The sequence below is a fragment of the Pleurodeles waltl genome, chromosome 8 (assembly GCF_031143425.1).
Source record: "Pleurodeles waltl isolate 20211129_DDA chromosome 8, aPleWal1.hap1.20221129, whole genome shotgun sequence".
Classification (NCBI taxonomy): Eukaryota; Metazoa; Chordata; class Amphibia; order Caudata; family Salamandridae; genus Pleurodeles; species Pleurodeles waltl.
In genome coordinates, this window is record NC_090447.1 from 18,176,222 (window position 1) to 18,199,934 (window position 23,713).

General features: G+C 42.9%; 1 pseudogene; it reads left to right on the plus strand.

The window, feature by feature from the left end:
* Positions 1–23,713, plus strand: part of LOC138249304 (TRPM8 channel-associated factor 2-like) — a 133,702-nt pseudogene that overhangs the window by 41,114 nt on the left and 68,875 nt on the right.

Sequence of the window (23,713 nt, forward strand, 5' to 3'; positions counted from 1 at the left end):
TGCACTGTCCATGCCACCTGTATGGGCAGTGCAAGGGTACCCCTGTGGCCCCCTGCACCTGCTCTCTGCTAGCCTTTTCATGGCAGTAAAACCACCATGAAAAGGCTGGCAGACAACCAGGTCGTAATCAAATTAAACAAGGAATATGGTGGAGTACCAACGTGACCAAACAGTGTCAGTTATGGAACGTGTGGAGCCCTGGACCTTAAAGGTCCAGAGGATACGGTCCTATGAGGTCAAGGAGCGAAAGGGTGAGGTCACCCACTATCTCCAATTTGACTGATTGGATTGTTCTTACTCTGGTATCATTTATTTATTAAAATACACTCTATTTTTATAAGTTCTTTTGAGATTTTTCCTGTGTTATGCTTTCACCATGTTACTATTTGAGTGCTGCATGAATATGCTACGCATTGCCTCTATGTTTAGACAGACTGTATTGTGGCAAGCTACAAGAGGGTTAAGCACAGGTTAATTTAATGACTTTTGTAGTTAACCCTGACAAGGACTGTGGTTATTGCCTGTCTTGTTGTTTTACTTTATTGCGTGCTGGCAGAGGAGTGTCTTCTTGTTTTCCCTGAGAAGGCTCTCAAATGATTGTCTTGTTGCTTTCTCTGCGTGCATGCTCTTAGATGATTGCCCTGTTGCTTTCCTTTATTGTACACTCTCAAGTGATTGTAATGTTGTTTTCTCTCACTGCTTGTTGTTTGCCCTTACTGCATGCTCTCTGATGATTGTTGTGTTATTTCCCCCAGTGCACTTTCTCAAGTGAGTGTCTTGTCATTTTCCCCTAGTACTTGTTTTCTCTTAGTGAATGATCTCAATGACTGCATGTTTTTTCTCCTTAGTGCACTCTCTCAAGTGATTGTCATGTTGTTTGTTTCTCAGTGCTTGTTGTTTTCCCTTACTGCACGCTCCGAGATGATTGTCATGTTGTTTTTCCTTAGTGCACTCTCTCAAATGATTGTCATGTTGTTTTTTCTCAGTGCTTGTTGTTTTTCCTTAGTGCCCACTCTTAGATGATTGTAATTTTGTTTTGTCTTAGTGCACTCTCAAGTGATTGTTTTGTTGATTTCTCTTACTGCTTGTTGTTTTCCCTTACTGCATGCTCTCAGATGATTGTCGTGTTGTTTTCTTTTACTGCACATTCTCAAGTGATTGTCTTGTTTTCTAGACATGGAATTGACTTCATCCAAGATTTAAGAAGTCTTCTAGCTGGAGTTACGGACCTGAACATTGAAAATGAAAGAGAGCCCTCCCAGCTCCTGGTCCATGGGTTACTGGCCTTCCCTGTTGGACTTGATGATTCTCACCAGTCATTTCTGGCTGATGCATAATATGGGAAAGGGCGATTTGTTGTTTCAACACATGAGAGACAACTAAACACACCTTACCTTAAAACATTTTTACTCAATGCCATCTCCTGGCTGGATGCAGGGAGGCAGGGGAAGATTGACATTGAAAGCAGCTTGAAGGGTCTCAATGATCTTCTCAAGGAGAACAAAGTGCCAAGTGGAATTTCTGACCTGATCCCAAGTCTTAGCGTCTACTGCTGCCAGTCTTACAGTGATAGTGAGGTGCAGAAAATCCACGAGTTTGTGGCTGAAGGAGGGGGCCTGCTAATTGGAGGCCAGGCCTGGTGGTGGGCCCATCAGCATCCAGGCCAATGTGCTGCAGCAGAATATCCCGGCAATAAAATACTGAATACATTTGGAATCTCTATCCTGGGCAAATCCCTTAAGGCTGGTACTTACAAACCTATGAAGCCTGAAGATGTGACACAGGTGTACCACTTTCGTAGAGCTCTTTCCAGGTTCCTGCAAGATAACAGTGGGAAGGATACAATGCCAACTCCATCACTGTACTGATTTTGTGAAACTGTCATCAGAAGGTTCTTTGGCAGTCTCCTCTATTCACCAAATGTTGAAAGATCTGCTCCATCAAACTAAGGTCCCAACAGTGAGTAAAGACAAGCCTATTCAAAACAACTCGAATGAGTATGTTCTGATCCAGTTGGCGACATCTATTTATGATCGATACCCTGATTTGTCTGATGTTATCCTGACCATCGATGCCAAGAATGAAGGTATGCCGGGCCTGACTGGTATGGCAAAGTTGCAACTTGCAAATATTGTTAGGCCAGACCCCATAGGGTGCATAGCGAGCGCGGTGAGCAACCCTGGCTGCTTGGAATGGTTCTTCCCCCACAAGAAAGTTGGGGGAAAAATGGCACAAATGGTGCATTCTTCAGCACATTTTCATTATATATTCAATTTAATTTGTTTTTAAAGCATAGTAAATGATGGCCGTACAGTGTACCAGGATAAGGCAATCTTTATTGGGGCTCGTCAATGATTCCCTCACCATCACCCTCTAACAATGTCCCTCATCTCTCCATAGCCCCTCTCTCTCTTGTATTTAATTTGTTTTATAGCTCCTCAATACCAGTATAGGGTGTCAGAGCACCTTACTTCACACACAGATACACAGACAATGAATCATACATTTAGAAATCAGGGTATAGAAAATGTTGCATACTGCAAAGGGGACTGCAGGGTGTAGGATTCACATGTCATCCATACTGGTAGGCATTTTTAAGAGTGCTTGGTGTGGGGAAGCATAAACTCAGTAGTCAGAATGTAACACAGTGGCTAGGGTTGACCTTACTAATAAGAATGTGTTTCTGCCCTTCTTAGGAAAAATAGTATAATGAAAGATTAGGAAAAAATCTAACTTTCTAACCTGTACCATGTAGTTTGCATGCAGCTCTTTGATGGCAGCTCATAGCTCACAGTGCTAGGTCATGATTGTAACATAAACTGTACACAATCGAAGGGATCTTTGTGTCAAAAGGAGTAACCCACTGAGCTATGTACATAAAATACTGTTCTGTGATCTGCATAGTACATGTTCTTTGCCGCAGGCATAATAACCCTCTGTGCTACCTTAGATGAGTCTTAACTGCCCCTAGACAAAACTTCAGTCTCGCACCAGCAGGTACATTAATCACCAGAGTTATGTTGGCACTTTTGTTCTTGCCTCAAACTATACAAAGAACTCTGCAGTACTTTTAAAACTGCTGCACTGTTTCAAAACCGTCCCCCCAGTAATAAAAGTGCCCCCCCCCCCCCACCTTTCCAGTCTCCTGGGGAAACGCCCAATGCCTGGTACGGCCAGTCCAGCCTTGAAGGTGCAGGAAATTGGTTGTATCATTGTCATATAACTGACTGATTATTGTTGTGTAACAAGATGGTTGTTTAGGATTTTAAACGTATAGGAAAATAGACAATTCCACTGAAGTACTGGGCATGGGAATTTATTTAGAACTTGGCAGATTGGATAAACTGCCACAAACTGGTGGTGTGTCTTTCTTTTGCATCAAACTCCATGTGCCTTAAGTAAAGTTTTCTGAGATAGTGGATGGATATCTGACATCTGCCCGCCTCCTCTGACATGTACCAGCACCTTCACCAATGGTATAACATGTCTTCTGACGGATAGACCTATTTAGAATGCATTTGGCTGTCTATCACCATGCAGACAATACTCAACAGCTGTTATAAAGGGGGAAAATACAGATTGATCTATCATCCACACACACATGCAAAAAGTCCCTGCCGCTGTGACATCCAGGACGTTTTGCAGAAAATACTGTCAACCAAACAGCTGCTTAAATTCAAATTTAGGGGAAGCTCATAGCAAAGTAGTTTTTCTAATTTATGTTTTAAATTCAAAGTAAATTATACTTATAGAAACTAGAAACATGTAGCTATTTTCCTGCTAATAGTTTTGACTGTGCTGGTGTAACCTTATGATGTACAAGTAATTGTTTTAGATACTCTTATCATTTTCAAAGAAACTGTAGTATAATGTACTTGTAATAAGGCAGAAGGGACAACCTTCACGTTTGTGGCAGAGTACTCGTCTGCCAACCTCTAAATCAAGCCCTAAGGCCCATATTTATACTTTTGACGCAAAACTACACAAACACAGTTTTGCGTCAAAAAGTATAGCGCTAGCTTGCGTCATTCCAAAGTGCCAGCTGGGCGCCAGATTTATGGTATGCCATAAGCCGGCGCAAAGGGTGGGCTAGCGTAAAACAAAATGACGCTAGCCGAGTGGGGGTGGCGGTATGGGAGGAGGAGGTTTTTCACCAAAAAATGACCCTAGGCTGGTTAGAGGCAAAAAAAAAAAACTTTAACCAACCTAGCATCATTTTCTGACGCAGAAACATCCATACCACATGGCTCCTGTCTTATAAAAGACAGGAGTCATGCCCACTACCCCAATGGCCAGCACAGGGGACAAGGGTCCCCCGGGCATGGCCATTGCACCCAGTACCATGTAGGGGGGCCCATTTTAAGTCCCCCAATGGCACTTCAAAAAAGTTTAAAAAATACTTACCCCCTCCTTACCCTTCTTACCTGGGATGGGGTCCGCCATCCTCCGGTGTCCTTCTAGTGGAAGTGTTCCTGGGGCTTGGAAATGGGTCCACAGGTCCCCTAACGCCTTGTTTGATCCAGGCATTATATAAAGATGCAAAACAAACCTTGCACCATTATTTGGAAACTCCTCCAACCTGTGCGTCATTTTAGCCAGGGGGATAAATATAGGGCTATAGGGATGAGTACCATTTTGTAGATGGAAAGGCCTACCTTACATCTCATTGACGCAAGGTTGGTTCACACATGCAAAAAATAGTGCAAACTCCAATATTTTGACGTGTCTAAGGTCAAAATATAAATATGGAGTTATGTTTGTGCCACATTTGCGTAAAACAAATTACACAAATGCAGCACAAAAATGTATTAATATGGGAATAAATGTTTTAATGGAAACAAATAAAACTTGCTATATGTATAATATCCATACTTTGTGAATGTAGGGAATATAATAAAACATGTGAGAAAAGGGGTTTATTATACAGTGTAATTGTGAGACCTCACTGTGTAATAAACTCATAAATCTATCTTTGGTCCAGTCAGGCTCATTTGTAAAACCTTAGCTCAACCCTGGGTAGCTGTGGCTTTGAGTAGTCATGCTTTAACAAAGGAAAAAGTGCAAAGCATTTAGAAGTACCAAAACAATTGAATGAGAAGGAAACATGTAATAAAAGTAATTAGACAACAATTTATAAAACTATGGGCCTAATTTAGAGTTTGGTGGACGGGATCACTCTGCTACAAACATGACAGATATCCTATCCACCGTATTATAATTTGATTATATCCTATGGAAATTGTAATATGGTGGCAGACGGGATATCCGTCACAATTGTGACAGAGCAACTCATTCGCCAAACTCTAAATCAGGCCCTATATCTTATTTTTATATAAATGTTTAGCCCACCAAAAGGAGTATTATCCACCTGAGATTAAATTATTAAGCAAATCGTAAACCACAGCTTTTCACTCAAATTGCAAACAAGCATTGACAACTACCACAGTTAGTCGTTACTGGGAACATTTTAGTAAACCTTTATAAAGTTGTGTTTGTGTATTCCGGCCCACTTTGGGTAATCTAGACTAGCAGGGAATGAGTCACAGGGACCAATAAGGCTTGATAGGACTGTTATCTTGCAGTCAAAACAGTCTGTAATCCAGTTCCAAGCTCTGTGGACAAACTGCCTTAGACTTCAATGCATTGATCCTGATGCTAAGGACACAGCATTCTGAAGGCTCTGCAGGATGCTAATCCAGTAAGGGGGGGTCCTGGGCTACTCTTCATTCCAGGGTCAGGGTTGGTGGAATTTTGCAACAGGAATTGGTGTCTCTCAACTCAACACAAACTGTTAGAAAACAAGGTAGATCATAATACCAGTCAATGTTAATCAACGCAACCAAAATTAATCTTGTTCATAGCAACAACAGCTGTGTTTCCAATGATGACTTTTAAACAAACCAACACAGCCATTGTGTCCCCATGTATGACGTCACAATTCCATTGTTTTATCTCTTTGAACAATTCATATTGGCATCATTGTTACCCCAGCGGGATATCATCATAATCACAGGACAAACACATGCATTCTAATCTCTGCTAGTTGTTTACGAACATCATCTGTAACCCAAGTGCCTACACCTGACCTATTTTAGAGTGCTAAAGGTCTGGGTGAATATTATAAGAAACAGGGGTTCCTTATCATAAAAGATGCAATATACTTTATGCATAGACATACAATGAAGTCTGTGTATAATATTAGTGTAAAAAGATGTTTGTTCAATAAGAAATCTTTTGAAAAATAATTTTTGAGAGAAAAGTCTTAACACGGGGAACCTCAGATGACTTGAGGAACTTTCAGCACATACAGAAGAGAGAAAAAGCTAAAAGATATGTTATTAATAATTTAACCACAAATAATGAATATTAAATATAACATAGTACATTAGCTGGCCTTTAGGCATGATAAACCTACACAGTCTAATAAAATAATATGTGTCAAATCCAATCAGTACACATACTCATACAAAAAACAATTGTAAATCATAAAATGAGTTAGTGTACAACACTGTCAACGTTTCGATCCTATAGAGCAATGTGCATGGGATCATCATCAGGGCTTAACAAGGGTGCCTGAGTAATATCCGTGAAGGTACAAGCCACAGGTTCAAGAATCTATGGTCAACATTCAAGGAAAAAGGAAAATACAGTGGCACACGAGTGGTGAAAGTTCACCTCGCTTCTGTGAGACACAGAACACAAACCAGAGTGACCAATGCAGTATGTCCTATGTTGAATAAAGATGAGGACTCGTAACAAGGGCAAGCCACTACCTATGGCCCAGACTGCTTAACCGATAACACATGTGCGAGAATTATCAGTGTCACCAGTGAAAGGTCCAGTGAAGCAATGTGTGCCCGTCCCATGAATCCGAGTCTAGAATCATGCATGAACCATGTTATTTGTTAAGCTGTCTGTCTCGCAGAGGCGAGGTGCACTTTCACCACTCGTGGGCCGCGGTATTTTACACATAGGCGTCATTGTATGTCTATGCATAAACTACATTGCATCTTTCATGATAATGGACCCCTGTTCCTTATAATATACTTAGACCCCAGGTCCCTTATATATCCTTGGATTTCCCTTGTTTCTTTGAAACAAAGATCTGGGTGCAAACATGTTATTTAGCTATTGGAAACAAAGATGGTTAACATGATAATATTTCATTCTAGCGTGATATTGCGAAAATGATGTAAGTCCTCTAGAAACTAGAAAGTGCAATCAATATGCATTTCTCATGAATAAAATGTGAAAAGGATATTAGACGGTGAAGTTATTTAATTGGAGTAACTACAGAAAAACTGCAGATTACTCATCAATATTGTGTCCCGGTGAGAATTTCATGTTGAGATCCAAGATGTATCTGCTTTCTAACAACCTCAGAAGTTCTTCATTATTCTCACCTCCATCCTATAATTCAACCCTGTCACTGCTGAAAAATCGTGAGAGGTGATGATTCTGATCATGCACGCTTTTGTAATGTCTGGTTATTAGATAATTCACATCAGCTATTTTTAATACCGGCTCAAATGTGTTACAGAATTCTTTAGATACAGGGAAGATAGTGTTGCCCACACACATCTTATCACCTGAACTTTTCAGTATATATACATAATAACTTGAGGCACATGTGTAGTGTATTTCTTCATCTGTGGGTAAGACATATGACTCAGTATTAGTGCTCATGTTGCAGGCCTTGTATCTAATTCACTCAAAAAAGCATTTTCCCAATTTAAGCCAGTTGTTACTAGAATTCACCTTCATATAAAGAATAAGAAAAGTTGTTAAAGTTATCTTAAATCAACATTCCACAATTACGTACCATAAGTCAAAACTCCTACAGGATACACTTGTTTCCAGTTATCAGAAGAAGAATTCCATTACCTTCTGGCTTACATTGAGAAAAGGCTCAAACGTAATTATAAATGAATAGTGGCCTGCACCCCACCTCTACTGGGCCTAAGGGACCCCATCCCCCAGGACTAAATAATTACAAAAAGGGGAGGTGGGATGCACAGTCCCTCCCAGTGCTAGTGTCTGTCCTGGGCACCTTAACCCTGGGACACTGTGGTTCTCTGTCCAAGAGAGTGCGGGCAAACTCTGACTGCTGTCTCCTGGGCAGGGAACTCCACTTTTCTTCCACCCAGTGGGAGTAGTTAAAAACAGCTGCTCCTGCCAGGTGAAAGCAAAGACAAGGGGCCTGATTAAGATCTCTGCAGCAAATCCAATGCAGTGGGGTTGTCGTATGAAGATGTTTCTAACAGGCTCACTGGCAGAAACATTGTAATACAATGCTTCAGCAGGCAGCTTGGTGGAAACAGTGCATCAGTATTGGTCTTGGCTCCCCTAGGGAGCCAAGGCCAATGCTGTTGCAAACAAACACCCTCTGAATGCGCACTGTCTGTCCGTGGACTGCCAAACTCATAATGAGGTCCAAAGTGCTGGATCCTGCCAGCACCAAATAAGGTGGTGGCTGGGGAGCTGGCTGGTGCTGCGGGCCACTGGGGCTCCTCTCGAAGCCTCCAATGTACTACTTTGTGGGTGTTCACACCCAGAGGCCCATTGCAAGCAATGGGAGCCTCCTTTTAGCACCTGCTCTGAGAAGGCATTAAAAGTGCCAAGAAAAATGGAGCAAGGAGATCTTAGATTTCTTTGCATAATTTTTTTGGCCCCCCCCCCATTGTGGGAACACCCCCTTTGCATACAATAGGCCTGGTGCAGGCATAATGTAGTGCAAAGCATTACAAAGTGGCGCAATGCATGCATTGTGCCACTTTGTAAATATGGTGCAGCATTTTTGGCCTTCTAACCCCACATTAGCGCCAAAAAATGACGCTAATGAGGCATTGGAATAGTGCTATGGGCTCTTAAATATGCCCTAAGTCTCCTGGGTCATTAAATCCATGACCTGAGCAGAGCTTATTATATTTTTAAAGCATTCCTAGCTGGACCTCTGTGCTCTTTAACTGGAGTGCAAGGCTATCTGGAGGTTACCTTTATGATTTCATTTTCTGGGCTGAAAAATGTAAAAGAAATGCTCAGAAACATGTTTGCTTTTATATTTGTAAGGAAAATAAACATGTCTCGGACAAATTAGTTTGATGTTTTCCACCCAAAAAATGTAATACTAAAAGCTATGTAAAAAAAGAATGAAAGACAAGGTTTAAAAAAAATAAAACATTTTCATAATAATCAATATTATACATAGCATTTTGTGGATTGTTGAAATATACATTTGATTAAAAATATTAGCGATTTTTGGAAAAAAAGTATAGATTTGAGATGTCATCGGTGATGTCATAAATGAATGTCATAGAAAATGTCATGAGTGATGTAATATGTGCGGTCATAAGCTGTGCATGACGGTGGCACTAGTTATTGTTAGCTCTACTAACTATAACTGGTGAATTTGGTGTGTTTTTTTGTTCAAAATGTTCATGTTGTCACTGATATACACACATAACTATAATGTACTTTAACATCTGTTTTTTTTCAGTAAATTTCTAATGTTTTTTTTTAACAAAAAAAGCAGAGCTTTTTATCACACCTAACTACAATGTACTTTTTACCTTTTTTCAGTGAATTTCTATATTTTTTTTAACATAAAGTAATATTTTATTACATACGTAAAGCCAACCCCATGCTGAGCACAGCCTTTGGACAGGCCCTACAGCAAACTCCGCATAATCAGCCAGCCTCATGCTGCACACGGCCTTCGGCCATGCACCACAGGGTGTTGGCAAAAGGGCCTGGCCTGTGGCCAACCCACCTGGAGGCAGGTAGCCCCACGCTACGCATGACATTTTGCCACGCATTGTGTGGAGTTAGCCGCAGGGCCTGTAATGCAACCAGCCCCTGCTTCCCACTCCCTGCAGGCAGCCACCCCATGCTGCAAACAGGCTCTGGCCAGGCGCAGAGGAGGGTTGGCCACAGGTGTTGGTCTGCCACCAGGGACTCTAGCCAAAGCCATAGCACCCTGCCAACCACAAACCACATACAGCCTTTGGGATGAGCAGCTTAGAGTTTGGTTTAGAGGCTCCAGAAACTCCATCTCTTAGGTCCAGTACTTATAAGTTAAGGTGAGGGGGGTATGCAGCCCCCTCCCTGACCATGAATTGGCCCTGGGACCACACCCCCTGGGGCCAAACAATTAAATTGGGGAGGAGGGTGTGAAGCCCCCCTCCCATAGCCTTAATAAGGCCTGGGGCCACACCTGAGGGCCAAATACAATAGAAAAAGGGGAGGCATTTGGTCAAAGGGGTGCAAAGAAAAAAGAGGGATGGGTCCAAAAACACACTTGAAATCCAATGCATTTTACATAGACTTTTGTATTACACATAGCGCAAAACAGCTGAAAGGATTGTAATGAAATTTAACAGCAATGTACAATAGACTATGGTATATCATTCTTTTAGCTATTGCAAGTGATGTTATGAAGTGGTTATGAAGTTGTAAGGGCCAACAACTGATATCTTGTAGGACAGTACAACTAAAAGTAGCAAGTAAGTCCAAAAACTAGACTGCATATGTAAAGTTTCAGATTTACTACACGAACAACTGAAAGACCCATGATAATTTTCTACTAGGAAAGTATAATGATCTCAATTTTGATAACAATAACAATGATTGCCTTTCATTCAGCTTGGCCTTAATATGTAGCACAATCCTACTAAAATTAGCAAGGAAGCCCCTAAAATAAACTGGACTGCCTATGTAAAGTTTCAGAAGTACTACATGAGCAACTGAAAGACCCATTTATGGTCACATGCAAATGGAAACCTATAAGCAAATGCATACTGAATAGAATACGTCTTAATATACATATATTTTCTTTGCCTGGTGCCTGGCTCACAAAATAAATAAAACAGTGCCCAACAAGCCAAACAAAAAAACATCTTCCTTATGTGCTTCTGGGCAGCAAAAGTAAAAAGGGAGCTAGCAGGGAGCTACCCAAACTACTGTATGGAGAGCATGATGATTGGCCATCAGGAAAAAAGATAATATTCTTAATTGATATAACAACATTTATTGTCTTTCCTTCACTTTGGGGTTCATATGTAGTACAATCCTACTAAAAGTAGAAAGGAAGCCCAAAAAATAATCTAAACTTCATCTGTAAATTTACAGAATAACAACATAGCCAACTAAAAGACACATATCTGGTCATACTATTTTGTAAAACAGTAAAACAACGCATAACAAATAAAATAAAAAAAGAAATAGATCACAGTAAATCTGATTGCCACTGTGCAGTTATAGTTAGTATTGCCAAAGATAAGAATTCCTCGACTATTAGCTCTTTAACAACTTTTCACCCTTTTGACGAATCACCACAGACTTTCCAGATCTATAGCATTTTCTACATTTTGAGATGATATAAATTTTTGTGGTGAATACTTAAGGGGGTGCAAAGATAAAAGGGGGGGTTTCAAAATGCATTTTCCCGCCAATTAATTTTCCATAAACTATTGTATTCTACTTAGCGCAAAATCGGCTGAATGGATTTACATGAACTATGCAAATGGTGTAAAGATGATGCCTTTGGGTACTGCAGTTAATTAGGGTAAGTATTTTTCACGTTATAAGGCATTTAAACTTAGTGATTTCATGGAATTTCACAAAGCCACTGTATGCCACTACACTCTAAGCTCTTACACTGTTATCATCTCCACTCTTGTTTACATCACTTTACTCTACGCCACTCCACTGGATTCTACTCCACTATACATTATTCCATTCTACTCCATTTTGCTGTACGCCACTCCAATGTACTGTATTCCACTGTCTGCCTCTACACTTTACTCCACTGCAGTGTATGACACTCCACTGTAAGCCACTTCATTCTACGCTATGCGACCGGATGCCACCCCAATGTATGCCACTCCACTGTATGCTACTACACTGTACCCCACAGTCTAAACCACTCCATTATATCTCACTCCACTGTGTACTACTCCACTATACACTATTATACTCTATGCATCTCCACTCTACAACACTGTGCTCTATGCCAGTCCATTCTCTGCTATTACACTGTATGCAACTCCACTCTATGCCTCTTCAGTGTACGGCACTCCACTGTATGCCACTCCACTATATGCTACTCCAGTATATGCTATTACCCTCTACACCATTCCACTGTATACTACTCACCTCCATGCTATTCCGCTGTATGGCACTCTACTGTATGCTACTCCACTCTATGCCACTCCAGTGTATGCCACTCCACTTTCCCCCACTCCATTTTAAACTTTTCCATTGGACACCAACCCAGTAAACACCATTTCACTGTTTGCCACGGCAATGTACACCACTACACTCTATGGTACTCCACTCTATGCCGCTCCATTATATGTTACTCCACTCTGTGCCACTCCAGTGTACCCAACTCCACTTTACACCACTCCATTCTATGCTAGTTCATTGGACACCACTCCACTTTATGCCACTCCACTGTATACTATTTCACTCTACCCCTGTCCACTTTACATCACTTCAGTCTATACCACACCACTCTATGCCACTCCACTCTATGCTATTCTACTCTCCGCTACTCCTCTCTCCGCTATTCTACTCTATGCCACTCCACTGTACTCCACTCTATGAAATTCCACTGGTCACTAATCCACTCTACACTATTACACACTGTATGTAACTTCCATCTTTGCCCCTCAATTGTATTGTATTCCACTTTACCCCACTCCACTGAATGTTGCTCCACTGTATGCTATTACATTCTACCCCACTCCACAATGTACCAGTCCAGTCTACACCACTTCACTATATGCCACTCCACTGTCCTCTACTGCAGTACACACTATTACACTTTATGCCACTCCACTGTATGCTACTAGACTATACCCTATTACACTCTACAACACTCCTGCTTATACTTCTCCACTCTAGGCTATTTCACTTCATGCCACTCCATTGTACACTACTCCATCCTATGCCACTTCAGTGAACTCTTCTCATGTCTACATAACTCCACTCTACAAAGCTGTATTACACTATATGCCACTCTACTAGGTTCTACTCCACTCAATCCCTGGACACTTCACTGTCCAAATTTGCACTCCACTCTACGTTGTGCACTCTTTTGTACAGCACTCTACTCCACTCAGTGACAGGTTCCAACACTGTGCGGGCCAGCAGCACAGCTTTCCACTCTACTGTCAGGGATGCCAGTCCAATTTATAACACTTTCCTCAACTCTGCGCTATGCCACTTCAATGTATGCCATCCCACTCTGCAATTATCCACTGTACCCTACTACACATCACTCAACTCGACAGTGTTCCACTCTATGCCACTTCACCCTTCTACTTTCCACTTTACAGTATTCCAGTGTATGCTATGCCACTGTATGCTACTCTACTCTACGGTAATCCATTCTACGCCACTACAGTGTACATCACTCCACTCTATGCCGCTCCATTGTATGACACTCTCCTTCATTACGTATAACTCCATTCCACAAAAGTCTACTACACTTCATGGAACTCTACAACATTCTACTCTACTTTATCTCCATATACTCCACTGTCCAACTCTATACTCCACACTGTGTCCATTTACTCCAATGTTGCACTCTATTCACTATAGAATAATTTTCTATAAACCAGCACTCTACTCTGCTGTGCGAGGCCCCACTTCAATGTATAACAGTTTATTACCTATGCTATGCCAGTACACTCCACTCCATGCCACTCTACAACACACCAATACACTCTATTGTACTTTACTCCACAGTACTGTAGATTACACCACTCATCTCAACTCTACTCCATCGTGCTAGACTTTACCTCACACTACGCTACTATGCAACAATTCACTCTACACAGCTCCACTGTCCTACTTTATGCAACTCCACTTTCCAACACTCTGCTTGATTGTATGCCACTCTTTGCCACTTTACTCCTGTCTATACCTCTTCACTCCACTGTACAACACTGGACTGGACTGTATGCCACTGTACAACACTCTACTCCACTCTACAATATTCTAGTCCGCTATACAACACTGTACGTGCATCTTTGTATGCCACTGCATCCGGCTTTAATCAACAATTCTATGATACAGTACTCCATTCTACTCAAATGTGCACTATTCCACTCTATGCCACTCTATATCACTGTTCTCTATAACAGTTCAAGCCAATCCACACTAGCACAGTCTACAGCACTATGCTGTATACCCCTGCATTCTGCAAAATCAACTAGCATGTATGCCACACTACTCTACTGTAGTCTACATCATTTTTGAGTACTGTACTTCATCCCACTACACTGTATTGTACAACAAGATACTCCAAGTTATGACACTTTACTCAACTGTATGCTACGCTCCTCCACTCTACTGCCTGCCACTATAGTCTGACATGCCACTCCATTCTATGACACTTTACTCCACTCTACACTACTTCACTCCGGTGTACACCACTCTGCTCTACTACACTCTACTATACTTTATCCCACTCTACACCACTGCACTGTACTCTGCTCTACGCCACTCCACTGTCCAACACTCTACAACACTGTACTACACTCTATACCATTCTGTGTCACTCAACTCCACTCTATGGCCATCCAGTCTATGCCACTGTTCTACACTTTATGATACTTGATGACACATCTCTCAACTTCTCTACGATACACCACTCTATTATATGACATGGTACTCCACTCTACAAGACTCCCCACCCCTATACTCTACGACACTCCACTTGATGCTCTACTCTATAACACTCTATTTCACTATAACCTACTCTAAAACACTGTACTCACTCTGACAGTCTAAGACACTCTACTCGCCATTCCACTGTAAAACTCTATACTCAGTCTACAATACTTGACTCCACTATATGAGACACAATATCACTACACTATAAAACACTTTACTACACTCTACATTACTCTACTCCACTCTATGCCAATCTACCATACTCCACTCTATTGCAGTAGACTTTGCAACACTCTCTTACGCTGTACTATACGACACTCCACATAACAACTCTCAACTTGCAACAATGGACTCTGTGACTTGAAACACATTTTTAATAAAAATGTAAAAAAACAGTGAAATCCAGTGGAAAAAAAGCTTAAGTTAAAACATAGTTATAGTTAGAAAAACATATTTTCCCTATACAAAATGGGAAATGCACAAACTTAAAATATTCTAAAATTATAGTTGTAACTTTCATTTACAATTTATCCATTGCCTTTAAGTTATTATTAGCAGCGGACTTTGTTACATACTCTTTTCAGCCTGCTAACCAGACAAAACTAGCCACAACTCACCACTCTACCATGCACTGTGATGTGACAAATACTGTCATTTATGACCACAAGGTAATCCCTCATTCCGAGCTCATGTGCAAAGCACAGGTTCAGGAAGCTATTAAATAATGACAATCCTCTCCAAGGGCCTTGCTTGGAAGGCCCCAGGAGCCTTAGGATGCCTTCCTAATAAAATCATTCTGTGGGTCTGCAGCAGTCCTTGCAGCTCCCCAACAGCTACTGCAATCTTGTTGATGTGTCGTCCCTCCTTGTGGCACCACAGCAAGAGCTCAGGACAATTTTAACCTGCTGTTGTTGCCTTGGATTCACTGGGATGTGAAAATATGCACATTATTACTCTGTTGACTTTTGTCCATTGTTGGGATGATATCCTGCAACATTGTCATCTTGAAGTTTACTGTCTTGACCTATTTTTCCACTGTTCATAAGATGCGAATGAGTCTTAAAGTCATGTGCTTTTTTAGTGTACTAAAATGAACTATGTGTCACTGATTGTGGAGATTTTCCACTATCTTCCTATGAGGCAGACACTGCCTCCAACAGCAGAGAAAAGTGATCCTTGTTCATGTCACTTTTTTGGTTCTGATGATCTGGGGTTTTGATATCAAATCTGCACAGGTTCCTTAACTAAGGATTGCTAGGGTTCTCTGGAATTTCGCAGCCAGGTTGATGCCATCAGAGAAGGTATCATGTGCTTAGTTGATGCGGCAGAGTATTTCGGGTTGGCTGTTGATCCACATATAGCCTGGTAGTGAGCTACATCCAAAAACATAGACTACATTGTAGAAGACTTGTCACAAGAGTCCCCTGCAAACCAAACCACAGATGTTAGCATAAGAAAATAAGGGAGATGATACCACATGACAGCTGCACCACAGGGTTCAGATGGTACAGCCACAACATGCAAAAATTGACCATCATTATGCCAGGGCCAACCTCAAAGTAGGAGGATTGAACATTGCACCATGGATTCCCCACAATATCCCAGGAATTACCACCATTGCACCAGTCTGCATTATACCAGGCATGGACACAACACCTCAGTCCACACATGTGTGCATGCACCTATGCACCAGTATGTATTCAAATACAAACCAAGATCTTTTGTAAGATTTATCACTCTGGCTACATCTCCTGGGCATTACCCAGATTCCACTACTCCCACTCATCCAGTTTGCATATGGTTCTCACATTCCTATCAGCAATGCACACACAGAGTTGCCCACTCTAAAATACTGAACCTTGGCATGAATATCAGTTTGCCTTGATCCACTATCCTGAATCTACAATCCTCATTCTGTGTGCGGTATTACACATTTTATAGCAATTTATTTTTAACAATGTTGTCTCAATTCTTGCAGGATCCACAGCTTGGAGAAGCACAGGCGTTTAGCTCTACCCTCTGCAGAATGCAACCATTATATTCCCACCAGCTGCCATCAGAGCAGACCTGCAGGTAAGGCACTTATTATAATGGAATGAAATGTCTTCATATTTTTATCTGTTCCGTTATGTCTATCAAGAATATATTTTGTCATTAATGGGGTTAAAAAAATGATGAACAATGAGGAATTTGGTGACTAGCCCACATCACTGCTGTGAACATATTACACTGAGATTTATTTAGCTGCACATAGACCATCAGAGTTACCATACTGTGTGCCATGCTTACTGCACCCCACTAAAGTCTATTCATGTGCAAAAGGCACACCCCATTCCAACACATTAGCTGAACATTCATGCTAAAGATTTGCTTCCACTCTAGTAGAATATGTATGTGGTCTTCTGTATCCCCATTCATGTCAATTCATTCACACAGGAAGCATGCTCCCTTCCCACAAAATAACAAAACCTTCTCACCCAAGATACACTTACATGGAGCTAACAGTAGGTCTGTGGTCTGCTGTACCTCAACTTATTTTAGTTCATACACGAGGGAAGTACATCCCATTTCCACAGAATAGTGGACCTTCTTCTCCAAAGACACACTTCAACACTTCTATGGTATGTGTTGACTTCTGTATACACAATCATGTCAGTTCATACACAATGGATGTACGCTCTACTGCCAAACAATGACTGAACCTCCTCACCACAGATGTGCCTCCTCGCTATGTGTGGTCTTCTGTATCACCATTTATGACATTTTATGCACATTGGAAACACACTCCATTACCCATACAATAACTCAGCCTCCTTGTTAAAGATGCTCCTAACCACTTGCAAAGTAAGTGTGTGGTCCGCTGTAACCCTATTTATGTCAGTTCATACACAAGGGACGCACACCCCATTTCCATACAATAAAACATCCTCCTTGCTAAATGTCTTCTTCCAAGCTATTATAGCATGCATGCAGTATGCTGTAACTCTGCTCATGGCAATCCATGCTCAGGGAAAGTACACCTCATTCCTGTACAATAATTTAATGTCCTCACCAAAGATGTGCTTCCACACTTCTATAGCATGTGTGTGGCTTGCTCTACTCCCATTCATGCACAAGGGAAGAACACCTCATTCCCACAATATAACAGACCTATCTCTCCAAACTTGCTCTTTCCATGCTCCCGGTAGTATATGTGTGGTCTGCTGGAGCCCCACTCATGTTAACTGATGAAATTATATCCACATATTCTTCAGCAATGGCAGCACTTCCTTGTAGAGTCAATCCATGCAACCATGCTCCGTGTGGTCCGCTGTTGCCCACTTTTGTTGACTGATTTAATCAGTAACCATGCCCCATTCCCACACGCTGATTCCACCTCTTTACCTCCAGGTACAGATTGGATGTCATTCAGAAGACCTAAGCAATAAGGAGGAGCTCTTTCACCCACCTGTAGTAATCAAGATCTACGAGGTTAAGAGTGAGGAGATGACCATCTCTAACCTGTGGGGCAGCCTCATCTATATCCTAGTGCCTACCGGATGCCAGCTTGGGCCTGTGCAAATCGCACTACAAGGGGCTGTGCGTGCACCTTTCTATAAACATGGTGGGTAGACTGTGCTTTCAAAACTGAAGGGGTATTGAATAAAATATATAGTTTTCGTTCCCAGTCTATTATTCAATAATTAATTAATGGTACCTGGTTACTTTCTAAATTTCCAGAAATGGATGAAAAAAAGTGATGTCCTACATGCAAAGGAATCAATGTGAGCAATTTGAAGTATTTCTCCGTTTTTTTCTTTGCATAACTTCTTTACTTCTTTGGCCATGTCATTGTCCGGAACTACTCTGCCCCTTGGGCAGAGTTTGCCACTGAGAACATCATCCTCACTGTCCCTGCAGAGAACGCCCGCCTTGTGGAGAACCCCAGTGCCCTGATGTCCACGTGGGACCACATGATGACAGCGGTTACAGAACTGGCTTCCATCTCTTCCCACTTCTCAAGACCAGAGAGAATTGTGGCTGGTGTACAAATATCGAGTGGCAAGTACTATACCCTGGCACTTACTGACAGACAGCACCAATGGTAGGGTAAGGTGATGCCACACAAGAGGGCCAGTTTAGTGTTCACTCACAGTGCATATTGACTATTGAATTGAGCACATTCTTTGTTTTTCCTGCAGACCACTAACATTCTCTGATTCAAAGGTTGATTTGATAAATAATTATTAGAAAGGCAGTATTACAGATTCATGTGGTTTAAGTTGAAAAGTTAACTGAACTAAAAATTAAGACCTATTCGCAGCTCACAAGAGCATGTATTTATTCCAGCTCTAGAGATCAGGTATTCATTCCTGGTCACAAGATCAGGCATTAATTTCTCCTCAACAGAGCAGGAGGAATCACTAGTTTGGGAGGATTTCAAGACTAATTTAATTTGGAAAATAAACAATCTTCAAAACTAAAGAATACAGCAATATCCACAATTCTCATGACAAATATCTTTAGGGAAATAAAAATTAGTATTTGGCCTTGTAGCTTGGATTAGGTATTCACACAGATCCTCTCCTTCATACTGCACACAAGTCTCTCAGTTTCACATACACCATCTACTCTTTAAGTTTCACAAACAGAGTTACCATCCTGATTTTTCCGGTCTCTTCCATTTTGTGCAGAGCCTTACATCTAGCCCCATGGCCCCTGGCTCTCAGCTTCCTCTGCACCCACCACTCTCTGTGACATCTTTAAAAAAGTATTCTACTATAAGATAGGTTGCCACACAAATGGACGCCAAAACTTCAAGGTGCTAAGATATTGCCCACAGGACTTAATCAGTCAAAAGGCCTGGAGAAGCCGCTCTAAAAAAAACAGCTTCCTCTACTTCTGATGGACATTTATTGAATGATATCTATGTATGTGCTACACAGAGGTTCAGAGAAATGCTCCTTATGCTGACGATTGATATCCCTAAGAGAGGAGGCTTTGTGGGGCAGACGTGTCACTGATGTTCATTCTTTAGGTTTCATGAGGTCATTCAGGAGTCTAAACTGTTATGCAATCAGACATATAGGCCCTCATTATGACTTTGGCGATCTTTTAGCAAGACCGCCAAAGTCGCGCACCCCAGAAGACTGCCAGTGCTGGTGGTCTTCCGCCCACCATATCATGAGTACTGCTGGATTTCCGCCACACTTTAGGCAGAAATCCGGCAGAAGTCGTGCTGGCGGGTGGAGGTGCTCTGGCAGTTCCCCCACCGGCCCCACCCTGCCATTAGGACTCCACCAGCTGTATTATGGGCAATAATATGGCCTGGCGGTGTCCTGCTGGCGGGGCACTGGCTGCGGTGGAAGTGCCCGTTCCCGTTCCCTGCTGAACAACCTTCTCCCCAGACCAGGTCAGGAGATCATCTGACAGGGGAGGGGGCGGGAGGGCGGGTGTGTTCATGTGTGAGTGTGTGGTGTCTGCTTGTGTGTATGAATGTATGTATGTGAGGTTGAATGCGTTTCTGAATGTTGAAATGGGTGCGTGTATGCATGTAAGTGTGTATGCGTGGGTGTATGAGACTTAGAGTGTTGTGGTGAATGCATGTTTGTCTGCGTGTGAGTATGCATCTTTGGATGGGTGTGAGTATGTGTGATTGAATGCGTGTATGAGTGCTGAGGTGAATGCGTGTATGTAAGTGTAGGTGAACGGGTGTATGCGTTATGTGTGTAGGTGTCTGTGTGCGTCTATGCAAGGGAGGGGGGTGGGAGTTGGAGGGTGCTGTGTCCAGAGGGGGTATTGGGGGCACTGCGGCTGGAGGGGGGAGAGGAGGTTGGTGGGGGAAGGGGGTGCTGTGGCTGGAGGGGGAGCGGGGGTCGTCTACTGGTGACAGGGAAGATATTCCCTGTCACCTGTAGCCTTTCCGCCATGGTTTTCGTGCCAGTACTACTGCCGTGGAAACCATGACGGGAAGCCGGCTCCCAATACCGCCGGCGGTCTTCTGTGGACCGCTGGGTCAGAGATGCTCATCTACAGCCCGGCGGCTCCAACCGCCCTGGCGGTATGAGTGGAGATGTGGTGGGTTGGTCAGAAGACCACCAGGGTCATAATGAGGGCCATAGTTTGAAACTTTGTTCATGTGGGCATCAGATTGGCACATCTTCTTGACGTGTGAAAAGGCCAGTGCCATGCTTCCCATTCTATCATATTGGGAACTAAGAATTGGGGCTCAATCTTGCCAAAGCAGTGCTTCCTTGGGAAGGCTATCAGTGATTTCAATAAGGGTGCTGCAGTGATACATGGTAGTGGTCACAGCATTGTATGGATTGTTTTAATATCAATATTGTGGAAGAAGTGTTGCATGTTTCTGATGTGTGTAACCTCATGCACCCCTAGCACTTTCTTTATGGCTTCACATGCAGTTAATTACAAGTCACCATAGTGCTTCAAGGTGCACTCTCTTAGAACTTCCAATAAGGCGCTCTCACTCTACCTATTCTGATCAAGTTTTAAGGTCCAAAGAAATTTGAAGCATTGCACATTATACTTATCTGGTGATGCTTTGAATTGCTCATGCATTGTTGCCAAAGGTAATGGATGTAAAGCTGTCTAGATATGGTTTGTTTCCTGAGCTCTGATAGTGACCTTGCTGCTGCATTCTGGATCAGCTGACAACAATCAAGAGATTGTTAGGCCACCCCAGTAACATACTGTTCTCGTAGCCAATTCTAGATTGCAGTAGAGCTTTGACTGTTTGTGGAGAGGTGGGTGTCAATGAATGGCAGAATGGGGAATTTTCTTTTCTTTTCCCAATGCTCATCTACACAGGAAATCACATCACTGGGTTTCTCATCATCCAACTGCACAAGAACTGACATCACTGGACTCCTGCCAAAACGATCTTTTAAAGAAGAATCCAAGCAAGAGGACTTCATATCCCAATGCCCATTTGCACAGGAAGTGACATCACTAGATTTGTCAACATTCATCTGCAAAGGAGGTGACCACATTGTTTTTCCCCAAAACAGTCTTTAAAAGAAGAAGCCACACAAGAGGATTTCCCATTGCTCATTTGCACACAAAGTGACATCACTGGTTTTCCACCCATGGTAACCTGCACTTCTCCATCCTCCCAGGATCTTTTTAATGGTGGCTGCAGTGTGGCAGTGTTGTTGCCGTGCCAAAGGACCATCTGTGCCTGGACCATACCCAGTGCCAGAAACCATAGTTCTCCCCCTCCTTACCTCTACCCTTATATGCTCCTCCTTGTTGCTAACCCCAGCCGCTGCTCATGGTACTGCTGCCACAATGCACTATAAAACACAGAAGGGGCATTCATATGCACCTCCTGCATGTTCTCATGCACTCTTCCACACCCTACACCCACTACTTTCACACCAATGACACCCAGCACCTCATTCGCTCACACTCACATAAACCAGCCTCTGGCCCATGATCTTCCAGACCAAACACACCACACTCCTGATCAGAAGACATACGACAGAGATATGGGACCTACTGAATGACCTCAGAAACCCTCTTCAGCTACATGGAACACTTTACATTCAAGATACACATCACAACCACCGTCTCCCTGAGCGGAACACTTATGACAGACCACAAGGACCCAGCACCCAATCTCACCAGCGACATCACTGACTTCATAGCACCCCTTATCATCTACATCAGCACCTTCACCCTCCACCCAGAGGACCGGTGATGCAGAAGTTTGGTGCCTGCGTTGGCAGGGGGAAGATTCCGTCCACCCATGGGAGATTTCTTCTTGGCTTCCAGTGCAGGGTGAAGGCAAACAGCCCTCAGATCATGCACCACCAGGAAACAGTCGAGAAAGCCGGCAGGATGAGGCACTACAATGTTGCTGGGAGTCTTCTTGCTACTTTGTTGTGGTTTTGCAGGCATCCTGGTGCAGTCAGCGGTCGATCATTGGCAGAAGTCGAAGAGAGAATTGCAGAGGAACTCTGGTGAGCTCTTGCATTCGTTATCTGGCGAGAAACCCACAGGAGAGACCCTAAATAGCCCTCAGAGGAGGATTGGCTACAGAGAAAGGTAAGCAACAATCACGAGGGGTCTCTGACGTCACCTGCTGGCACTGGCCACTCAGAGGTGTCCATTGTGCCCTCACACCTCTGCATCCAAAATGGCAGAGGTCTAGGACACACTGGAGGAGCTCTGGGCACCTCCCCTTGGGAAGTGCTGGTCAGGGGAGTGGTCACTCCCCTTTCCTTTGTCCAGTTTTGTGCCAGAGCAGGGCTGGGGGAATCCCTGAACCGGTGTAGACTGGCTTATGCAAGAAGAGCACCATCTGTGCCCTTCAAAGCATTTCCAGAGGCCAGGAGAGGCTACTCTGTTCAGGCCCTTAACACTTATTTCCAAAGGGAGAGGGTGTAACACTCTCAGAGGAAATCCTTTGTTCTGCCTTCCTGGGACTTGGCTGCCCAGGCCCCAAGGGGGCAGAAACCTGTCTGAGGGTTGGCAGCAGCGGTAGCTGCAGAGAAAACCCCAGAGAGTTAGTTTGACAGTACCCGGGCTCTGTGCTGGAGCCCTGGGGATGCATGGAATTGTCCCCCCAATACCAGAATGGTACTGGGGAGACAATTCCATGATCCTAGACATGTTACATGGCCGTGTTCAGAGTTACCATTGTGACGCTACATATAGGTATTGACCTATATGTAGTGCACACGTGTAATGGTGTCCCCGCACTCACAAAGTCTGGGGAAATTGCCCTGAACAATGTGGGAGCACCTTGGCTAGTGCCAGGGTGCCCTCACACTGAGTAACTTTGCACCTAACCTTCACTAAGTGAGGGTTAGACATATAGGTGACTTATAAGTTACTTAAGTGCAGTGTAAAATGGCTGTGAAATAACGTGGACGTTATTTTACTCAGGCTGCAGTGGCAGGCCTGTGTAAGAATTGTCTGAGCTCCCTATGGGTGGCAAAAGAAATGCTGCAGCCCGTAGGGATCTCCTGGAACCCCAATACCATGGGTACCTAGGTTCCATATACTAGGGAATTATAAGGGTGTTCCA